Genomic DNA, 11,757 nt, shown 5'->3' on the forward strand with positions numbered 1-11,757 from the left:
TATTTGAGCTCCATCTAGAGGCGACTGTGAACTCAAATGGAAGAGTTGTCTTGGAGTCAGTCCGAAACCCATGGCATGCACTCTACCCGAGTGCTCTTTTTGGAGAGCTTGAGCAAGGGAATCATTTTCAGACAATATTCTAGCGAATTCATTACGTTGCTTAATCTCCATAATTTTTTCTACAGATATAAATAAGCAAACATAAGCAATTATGGGTTAGAGAATATTCAACACAATTTTATAATTAAATCCAACGAGAAACAATATAAAGGATTAAACATAGTACTTACACCAATGCTCCGAGCTTCTTCATGTATATATGAGCTATCACGTCGTTTGTGCACTAAGGTTCATAATTCTCCTCTACCAACTCTCCTTCTTTGTAGTTCTGATGGTAACAATATAATTTATACTATAACCGTATTAAATCCAAATAAAGAAGATATAATCTAAAATACAGTTCAAAATGAATTATTCAAACCTAAATTACCTCATTTTTCTTTTGCCTCGCCAAGCTTTTAGTACCGCTAGTGTGAGTGAATAGTTATTTCATTTGATTTACAGCATTTTTTCTGCACTTTTCTTATTATTCCATAAAAAATAATATTGATTAGACACCAAATTTGTCCATATTAATGTACCATAAATAGTAATATTTCTTTACAAATTCAAAATAGGTTACCTGTGTGTCAGAGTCATTACGATAACAAAGGAACTATCTCCAATGCTCTTTATCAATTTCCACTGGGCGTCCCTCAAGATTTTCCTCAAGAGTCCTTGTTGATTTGTAATAATCATGATACAACATATTCCTTGCATTCTTCCAAGACTTCTCTATACTTTTCAAAATTGTTTTCTTAATACTTCCACCTCTATTTCCATCAAAGTGGAGCATTTTCTGCTACGATAATTTCATGCTGTTAGTAATTGTACAATGAAAGAATTGATTTAATTCAACAATACTATAAATGTTTACCTTTATGCAATCATTATAAACCCTATCTTTGGCAAGCACCTTTTGCCAACTTTTTTCACAGATAGAAAATTTGTTATAATCAGCACCTAACAATCCAAGAACTCCATTCAATGGACCAGTTCTATCTCTAATTGGTTGCAGTTCCCTGTTGAACCTCAATATAATCTTTCTACCATTATTAGGCCAATTCATAGCTTCCGTCACACTTAATTTTGCTTTCTTGATTGATTATTCCATCCGAATCTATAAAAAAATAGAACCTTATTTATGTCACTGTTGTGTCCAAGATGCGAGAAAAATAAACATAACAGAGTCTAATTATTTTGAATATATAGAGGTTCAAGATTTGTTACCGATGATATGAACATTCCAAAACTCGGTAGTCTTACGTCCTTTGTGACTTTCACCAAATGAAGTAGTAAATAGGTTGTCAATGTTTTATTTAAACGAATCTACCTTGTTTGCCTCTAGGTCCAAGTCTTCATTGCCTAGCTCCAAAGTTTGTACACCATTGGTGTTGGTTTGTGTATCAAGTCTTGGTTCACTCCAGAGCAGATGGAATGGGTGAAAAGATTCCGGTGCAGGGACACCACCATCACTGGGTGAGGAAATCATAAAGTCATCATGATTTGAGGATAAAGATGTAGGAGCTTCCATTTGAGGGCGCTGACATAGTGTTTTCAATCTTTATTTTTTTGTGTAATGAGCTTTCCTGGCATCTTAGGTTCATAGTATAAAAAATGCACACAATAAAATGAAAAATACAGGAAAACAATTAAGTTTATATCAACATTTTAACAAGATTGAATGAAAAAGTGCATAAACATGGAACAAGACTTTATATGTTGAGTGCACATGTCAATCAATGTATAGGTACATAAAAAAGTATGTAAGGCATTTGAAATCGCAAACTTCGAACCATCTATCATTGAAATTTCCACAGCGGCACAAACCCAACAAAATATGGTTGCCAACAGCATTATTACTGAGTGAAAAAGGACACACAAGTCCCATGTATAAAAACCCAAATGAAGAAGTTATATCACTTAATCACCTATTTAACAATTTCTAATAAACATAAGTAATCATAGACTGACAACAATTCTTTGTTATTCACAATGAAAATTCGGGTGCAAAGAAGTGGTGCACAAATTTTTACACTTCGTACATCTAAACCAACAAGTGCACTGGATCGTCCAAGTAATACCTGAGCGAGTCAGGGTCAATCCCACGAGGATTGTGGTTTGAAGCAAGCTATGGTTATCTTGTAGATCTTAGTCAGGCAGATAGAAAAGGTTGTTTGATTGTTTAAACGCATAAAAGAAAGTAAAGAGAACTCAACTAGGTTGATATGCTTGCAATGATAAGATGATGGTTAAGGCTTGGAGATACTTTGTTCTTTTGGATAACTCTGGTCTTACTGTCTTCTTCAACCATGAATGATTTCTTCTATGGCAGGCTGTATGTAATTAACGCCGGTTGAACTAGTGTCTCGAGAAGTTCCCAACGAAGTCGTGGATTAGCCGTCTAAGAGATGTATAATCAAGCTAGTGGTTCATTTTGTCCGATGAAAGACGCACTCTAAACCCAAGAAGAACAAGGGTGGTTGTCAGAACGCGGTCTTAGAATGAAGAATGAAGATACATCTTAGAATAGAACCAAACATGGATTGAAAAGAAACAGTAATACTTTTATTGATCCATAAAACTCAGCAGAGTTCCTCCCCTCAACCTATGAGGTTTATAAACTCATACTGATAGAAAATACAATGATAAACGTGTAAAGTGTCTAAAAGTGGTGGAAGATCCTTGACAAAGAGTGATATTCTATTTTAAATACTAAACTAATGACTAAGAATTACATAAAAAAGGTAAAACAGACTTTTAGTTCTAAAATCCACTTCTGGGGCCCACTTGGTGAGTGTTTGGGCTGAGCTTGATTAAGATCTTCATGCTAGAAGGCCTCTGGGGCATTGAATGCTGGCTAAGGGGTCCTTTTTAGGTATTTAGATGCTGGTCTCCTCCTTGTGGGTGTTGGACGCTAGAATAGGGCAGGAGGCTGGCGTTAAACGCCAATTTTGGGCCTTCAATTCTGAAGTAAAGTATAAATTATTATACATTGATGAAAAGCTCTGAATGTTAGATTTCTAGAGCCGTTGAGAATGCTCCATTTGGACTTCTGTAATTTGAAAAATTCTCTTTCGAGTGCAAGGAGGTCTAATCTAGACAGCATCTGCAGTGCTTTCTCTGCCTCTAAATCCGACTTTTGCTCCAACTCCTCAATTTCAGCCAGAAAATACCTAAAATTGCATAAAAACACACAAACTCAAAGTAGAATCTAAAAATATAAATTTTACACTAAAACCTATGAAAAATTAATAAAATTTAAACAAAACATGCTAAAAACTATATGAAAACGATGCCAAAAAAGCATATAAAATATCCGCTCATCACAACACCAAACTTAAACTGTTGCTTGTCCCCAAGCAACTAAAAATAAAGTAGGATAAAAAGAAGGGTAATATACAATAAATCTCAGAGTTTCGAATGAAGCTCAATTTCAATTAAATGAGCGGGTCTTAGTAGCTTTTTGCTTCTGAATAGTTTTGGCATCTCACTATCCATTGAAACTCAAAATTGTTGGTCTATTTAGGAACTTAGATCCACATGATATTATTGACTATCCTAGTTTAGTTCTTTTTTATTCTTGAAAATAGCTTTCAGAGTCTTGGCCATAGCCCTAAGCACTTTACTTTCCAGTATTACGACCAGATACATAAATGCCACAGATAGTTAACTAGGTGAACCCTTTCGGATTGTGATTCAGCTTTGTTAGATTCCCCAGATAGAGGTGTCCAGAGTTCTTAAGCACACTCTTTTTGCTTTGGATCACGACTTTAACTGCTCAGTCTCAAGCTTTAACTTGACACCTTCACACCACAAGCACATGGTTAGGGACAACTTGTTTGAGCCGTTTAGGCTAAGATTTTACTCTTTTTAGGCCCTCCTAACCATTGATACTCAAAGTCTTGAATCCTTTTACCCTTACCTTTTGGTTTAAAGGGTTATTGGCTTTTTGCTCTTGCCTTTTGGTTTAAAGAGCTATTGGCTTTTTTTGCTTTTTATTTCTTTTGGTTTTTTTCACATGCATATATATATATATATTTTTCTTTTGCAACATGCTTTTTCTTTTTCTTTTAACTGCTTTTTCTTGTTTCAAGAATCAATTCTTTTGGATTTTTCAGACTACCAATAATAATTTTTCTTTTTCATTATTCTTTCAAGAGCTAACATTCTTAATTTCAATTTTAAATATGTACTGTTCATTCATACATTCAGAAAACAAAAGCAATGCCACCACTTCAAGATAATTGAACTGTTCTTATTATATAACTCAAAATTCATGTATCTCTCAATTCTTTTCAAATAAAATAATTTTTCTTTTAATCAAGGTGAGAGATATATGGAACATTTTATAACTTTAAGACATAAATGATCATGCAACAAGAACAAGAAAACAGAAAACAGAAAAATAACATAAGAAAAAAGGGGGGCGTTAAGAGAACGAATCCACCTTAGTGATGGCGGCTACTACTCCTCTTTGAGGATCCAATGTAGTGCTTGATCTCTTCAATGTCACTCCCTTGTCTCTATTGTTCTTCCCTCATAACCCTTTGGTCTTCCCTCATAGCCCTTTGTTCTTCCCTAATAGCCCTTTGGTTTTCTCTTATTTCATTGAGGATGGTGTAGTGCTCTTGATGCTCCAACCTCAGTTACTCCATATTAGTGTTCAATTCTCCAAGAGAATTGTGCAGTTGGTTCAAATAGCCTTGAGGAGGAAATTGCATCCCTTGAGGTATCTCAAGGATTTCTTGCTAAGGCGGTTGCACAGGCTCACGTGCATGCTCTCTAGTTTGCTCCATCCTCTTCTTAGTGATGGGCTTGTCTTCCCCAATGAAGATGTCTCCTTTTATGACAATTCCAGCTGAATTGTAGAGGTGATAAATGAGGTGAGGGAATGCCAACCTTGCTTGGGTGGAAGGCTTCTCAACTATCTTGTACAGTTCTTGAGGGATCACTTCATGTACTTGCACCTCACTCCCTATCATGATGCAATAGATCATGATGGCTCTGTTAATGGTCACTTCTGACCGATTGCTAGTAAGGGTGATAGAGCATTGGATGAATTCTAACCATCCTCTAGCTACAGGCTTGAGGTCAAGCCTTCTTAGTTGAGTAGGCTTGCCTTGGGAATCTCTTTTTCGCTGTGCTCGTTTCACACAGATGTCTGAGAGTACTTGATCCAGTCTTTGATCAAAGTTGACTCTTCTAGTGTAAGGATGTGGGTTTCCTTGCATCAAAGGCAAGTTGAACGCCAACTTCACACTTTCTGGGCTAAAATCTAAGTTTCTCCCTTGGATCATGGTACTCCAATTCTTGGGATTTGGGTTCACACTAATGTCATGGTTTTTTGTGACCCATGCATTAGCATAGAACTCTTGCACCATTAAGATCCTAACTTCTTGGATGGGGTTGGTTAGGACTTCCCAACCTCTTCTCTGGATCTCTCTTCGGATTTTTGGATGCTCATTCTTCTTGAGCCTAAAAGGGACCTCATGGATCACCTTCTTCTCAGCCACTACTTCATAGAAGTAGTCTTGGTGGGTTTTCGTGATGAATTTCTCCATCTTCCAAGATTCATAGGTGGTGGCTACTACATTTCCTTTCATCTTTCTAGAAGATTCTCCAACCTTGGGTGCCATAAGTGGTAATGAAAAGCAAAAAGCAATGCTTTTTCCACACCAAACTTAAAAGCTTTGCTCGTCCTCAAGCAAAATTAAATAGAAGAGAAGAATAGAGTAGAAGAAGAAGAAAATAGATGGAGAAAGAGGGAGAAGAGCAACTCGGCCAATGGGGCTTTTATGTGTATGAATGGTGTGTGTATGAAGGGTTAGTGAGAGGGTTATTTATAGGAGTGGGCTAGGATCGGGTTCGGTCATGGTTGGGCTAAATGGGTGGAAATTTTGATTTTGAAGTGGGTAAGGGTTGGTGGGAGTTATGATGGTTTTGGGGAACTGATATGGATGTGATTGGGCTATGGTTTATAGGGAAGAGTGTGTGGGGAAGTGTGAAAGTAAGAAGAAAAAAGTGGGATAGGTAAAGATGCTGTGGGACCCACTGGTCCTGAGAGGCTAGGAAGCTCAGAATCTCTGCCCTCTGCATTGGCGTTGAATGCCCAGGGTCTGCTCCCTGGCCAGCTTTGCTGCCATTTGGGGCGTTAAATGCCTAGCCAATGCTCCCTGGCTGGCATTCAACGCCAGCAAGACATTCCATCCAGAGCGTTCTATTTTCATTGCTGAACCTTTCTATCTCTGTTCTGACTGCTTCACATGAACATTAACCTAAAGAAATACTAAAAAAAACAAATTTAAGGAATTAAAAAGAGATAGAAATAATTAAATAGAGTTGGGTTGCCTCCCAATAAGCGTTTCTTTAACGTCATTAGCTTGACAGTTAGCTCCTTTCGGAGATGGATATGGGCTCAGAATTTTGCCCCTTATAGTGAACTTTCTTCCTGTCTTTTCATGGATGAGCTCTACATGCTCTAGAGATAGGACACGACTCACTGTATGTTGTATGACTGGCTTCTTGGTGAAAACAACTCTTATGCTAGGTGAGAGGCCTTCAGTGGGGACTTTCTTGTCCCTCCAGTCCTTAGGTACTTTCTTCTTAGTACCTTTGTTCTCAATGCTTGTTAATGGCTGCCTGGTGCACGAAATTGTGATCATCAATGGCGCCATCAACATGGTACGCTCAATTGAAATCTCAACTCTTTATCACAACTTCGCACAACTAACCAGCAAGTGCACTGGGTTGTCCAAGTAATAAACCTTACGCGAGTAAGGGTCGATCCCACGGAGATTGTTGGTATGAAGCAAGCTATGGTCATCTTGTAAATCTCAGTCAGGCGGATTCAAATGGTTATGGAGGATTAATGATTAAAAGATAAATAAAACATAAAATAAAGATAGAGGTACTTATGTAATTCATTGGTGAGAATCTCAGATAAGCGTATGGAGATGCTTTGTCCCTTCCGTCTCTCTGCTTTCCTACTGTCTTCATCCAATCCTTCTTACTCCCTTCCATGGCAAGCTGTATGTTGGGCATCACCGTTGTCAATGGCTACAGTCCTGTCCTCTCAGTGAAAATTTTCAACGCGCTCTGTCACAGCACGGCTATTCATCTGTCGGTTCTCGATCATGTCGAAATAGAACCCAGTGATTCTTTTGTGTCTGTCACTAACGCCCCACAATCGCGAGTTTGAAGCTCGTCACAGTTATTCAATCCCTGAATCCTACTCAGAATACCACAGACAAGGTTTAGACCTTCCGGATTCTCAAGAATGGCCGCCAATGGATTCTAGCTTATACCACGAAGATTCTGATTAAGGAATCCAAGAGATATCCACTCAAGCCTTGTTTGCATGTAGAACGGAAGTGGTTGTCAGGCACGTGTTCATAAGTGAGAATGATGATGAGCATCACATAATCATCACATTCATCAAGTTCTTGAGTGCGAATGAATATCTTAGAACAAGAATAAGCTGAATTGAATGGAAAATAGTAGTAATTGCATATACTCGAGGTACAGCAGAGCTCCACACCTTAATCTATGGTGTGTAGAAACTCTACCGTTGAAAATACATAAGAACAAGGTATAGGCATGACCGAGAGGCCAGCCCCTATGATCTAAGAACTAGACGTCCAAAGATGAAAATACAATCGCAAAAGGTCCTATTTATAGAGAACTAGTAGCTTAGGGTTTACAAAAATGAGTAAATGACGTAAAAATCCACTTCCGGGCTCACTTGGTGTGTGCTTGGGCTGAGCATTGAAGCTTTCATGTGTAGAGACTTTTCTTGGAGTTAAACGCCAACTTTTGTGCCAGTTTGGGCGTTTAACTCCCACTTTTGTGCCAGTTCCGGCGTTTAACGCCGGGAATTCTGAAGCTGGCCTGGAACGCATGTTTGGGCCATCAAATCTCGGGCAAAGTATAAACTATTATATATTGCTGAAAAGCCCTGAATGTCTACTTTCCAACTCAATTAAGAGCGCACCAATTAGGCTTCTGTAGCTCCAGAAAATCTACTTCGAGTGCAGGGAGGTCAGAATCCAACAGCATCTGCAGTCCTTTTTCAGCCTCTGGATCAGATTTTTGCTCAGGTCCCTCAATTTCAGCCAGAAAATACTTGAAATCACAGAAAAACACACAAACTCATAGTAAAGTCCAGAAAAGTGAATTTTAAATAAAAACTAATAAAAATATAATAAAAACTAACTAAAACATACTAAAAGCATACTAAAAACAATGCCAAAAAGCGTATAAATTATCCGCTCATCACTGCCTAACACCAAACTTAAAATTGATGTTTGGGGGCTTAGTAAAGCTCTGCACTGAAAGAGATGGGTTAGAATACTAAGTGTTGGACAGATATCTCTCTTTTTTCAGAGGGAGAGTTGAGGTGAGGCATCTTGAACAAGATGTAGTCTTCCCCTATTTGGAAGACCATTTCTCCCTTTGCCACATTAATAATGGCATTTGCATTGGCTAGGAAAGATCTTTCGAGGATGATAGATTCATCCTCATCCTCTCCAATATCCAAAACTGTGAAGTTTGCAGGGATGTAGTAGTCTTCAACCTTTGCCAAGACATCTTCTACTAAGCCATATGGCCTCTTTATTGACTTGTCTGCCATCTCTAATGAGATGTTTGCAACTTGTACCTCAAAGATTCCCAACTTCTCCATTACAGAGAGTGGCATGAGATTTATACTTGACCCTAGGTCACACAGAGCCTTCTCAAAGGTCATGGTGCCTATGGTGCAAGGAATTAGGAAGCGTCTGGGATCCAGAAGCTTCTGAGGTAGCTTCTGCTGAACCAAAGCATTGAGTTCTTTGGTAAGCACTGGAGGTTCTTCCTCCAAAGGCTTTGTACCAAATAACTTGGCAGTCAGCTTCATGAGAGCTCCTAGGTACCGAGCAACTTGCTCTTCCCTAGTGTCTTCATCCTCATCAGAGGATGAGTGTTCATCAGAACTCATGCACTGCAGGAGTGCATGCAAGGGAACCTTTATGGTATCTACATGAGCCTTGGCTTCTGACGATGAAGAATTTATCGTCGATCTAGATTTTCACAAAATATATTTCTATCATTGAAAGTATAGTCTAGACCAACAATTAATTCCCACATCAATTATTTTAAATTCAAATTATAATAACTGAGATCGAGAGTAATTCAAACTCAGGTCATTCTCCCTAGGAGTTGAAATTAAGTGTACATTTATTGGCTATGGAAGGAAATGGGGATTGGGAATGCAAGAGAGGTAAGAAATGTAAATAGCAAGAAATTAAATGATCATGCAAGGAATTAAAAGAAAGCAAATAAACATGCAAGGAATTAAATGGCAACTCTTGGCAATAATTGGGGAGTTTAGGTTTCCTATCCTAGTTGTAGACCACAAACATGGCAATTGTGTGGAATCAATCCAAACTAGTCAATCCTCCTTGAGAATTAGTCAAAAGAGTGTAATGATCTCAATCCATAAGTCCTAGTCAACTCACTAATTAATTTAGTGAAAGACTAGCGTCAATGGAAACCAAATCAATTAACTATTCTATACAATGCGGAATGGACATCCACAACTCAATTCCACCCAAATATCCAATTTCTCAACCAAGAGTGTGAAAACTAAACATGCAAGAAAGTAAACATCAAAGCAATAAAATTCAACGCAATTAAATGTCAAAGCAAGAAAGATTAAAATGTGGTGCACAAAATTGTGATATCAATGGCGCCAACAACTTGGTACGCACAATTGTAATATCACTCTTTTTCACAACTTCGCACAACTAACCAGCAAGTGCACTAGGTCGTCCAAGTAATAAACCTTACGTGAGTAAGGGTCGATCCCACAGAGATTGTCGGCTTGAAGCAAGCTATGGTCACCTTGTAAATCTCAGTCAGGCGGATTCAAATGGGTTATAGAGTTTTGATAATTAAAATAATAAATAAAACGTAAAATAAAGATAGAGATACTTATGTAAATCATTGGTGGGAATTTCAGATAAGTGTATGGAGATGCTTTATCCCTCTTGAATCTCAGCTTTCCTCCTGCCTTCATCCAATCCTTCATACTCCTTTCTATGGCAAGCTGTATGTAGGGCATCACCGTTGTCAGTGGCTACTTACCATCCTCACAGTGAAAAGGGTCCTCTACGGTTTCCCACATGGCTAATCAGCTGTTGGTTCTCGACCATGTAGGAATAGGATTTACTATCCTTTTGTGTCTGTCACCACGCCTTACAGTCGCGAGTTTGAAGCTCGTCACAGTCATCCCATCCCAGATCCTACTCGGAATACCACAGACAAGGTTTAGACTTTCTGGATCTCAAGAATGCAGCCAATGGATTCTAGCTTATACCACGAAGACTCTGATCTCACAGAATGGAAGGCTCTGTTTTCAGGAGAGGCAACTATGCGTCGTGGACAAGGAATCCAAGAGATACACACTCTAGTTTATTTTCATGTAGAACGGAAGTGGTTATCAATCACGCGTTCATGAGTGAGAATGGTGATGAGTGTCACATAATCATCACATTCGTCATGTTCTTGTGTATGAATGAATATCTTAGAATAAGAATAAGCATAAATTGAATAGAAAACAGTAGTACTTTGCATTAATACTCGAGGAACAGCAGAGCTCCACACCTTAATCTATGGTGTGTAGAAACTCCACCGTTGAAAATACATAAGAACAAGGTCTAGGCATGGCCGAATGGCCAGCCTCCCCAAATAGCATGTGAATATGAAAATAGGGAAAAGGACCTTCAGTACAATAGTAAAAAGTTCTATTTATACTAAACTAGCTACTAGGGTTACAGAAATGAGTAAATGATGCAGAAATCCACTTCCGGGCCCACTTGTGTGTGCTTGGGCTGAGCATTGAAGCTTTCACGTGTAGAGGTCTTCCTTGGAGTTGAACGCCAGTTTGTAACTTGTGTCTAGCGTTTGACTCTACTTTGCAACTTGTTTCTGGCGTTTAACGCCAAAATAGGGCAGAAAGCTGGCGTTAAACGCCAGTTTGCGTCGTCTAAACTCGAGCAAACTATGGACTATTATATATTTCTAGAAAGCCCTAGATGTCTACTTTCTAACTCAGTTGAGAGCGCACCATTTGGATGTCTGTAGCTCCAAAAATTCCATTTTGAGTGCAGGGAGGTCAGAATCCAACAGCATCTACAGTCCTTTGTTAGCCTCTGAATCAGATTTTTGCTCAGGTCCCTCAATTTCAGCCAGAAAGTACCTGAAATCATAGAAAAATACACAAACTCTTAGTAAAGTCCAGAAATGTAAATTTTTCTTAAAAACTAATAAAAATATACTAAAAACTATATAAAAACAATGCCAAAAAGCGTATAAATTATCCGCTCATCAAAATGCAAGAAACCTCTTAGCAAGTAATTGAGAACTAAGGCTACCTATCCTAGTCATTAAACTGCAAACATTTGATGATTATAAAGAGTTAATCCTACTTAGTCAACCTTACATCGAAAATAAATCAAATAGGCATAGTTAATTTCAATTCCTAAGTCCTATGTCAACACTAGGGGTCACATAGAGTCAAGGAAAATCAAATTAACTAACTACTCTAATATATCAAACAAGAATGGATATCAATGACTCAAGGGACACCAAAGTCAACAATTCTAAGCCAAGAGTGTA

This window comes from Arachis hypogaea, chromosome 1, assembly GCF_003086295.3.
Source record: "Arachis hypogaea cultivar Tifrunner chromosome 1, arahy.Tifrunner.gnm2.J5K5, whole genome shotgun sequence".
Lineage (NCBI taxonomy): Eukaryota > Viridiplantae > Streptophyta > Magnoliopsida > Fabales > Fabaceae > Arachis > Arachis hypogaea.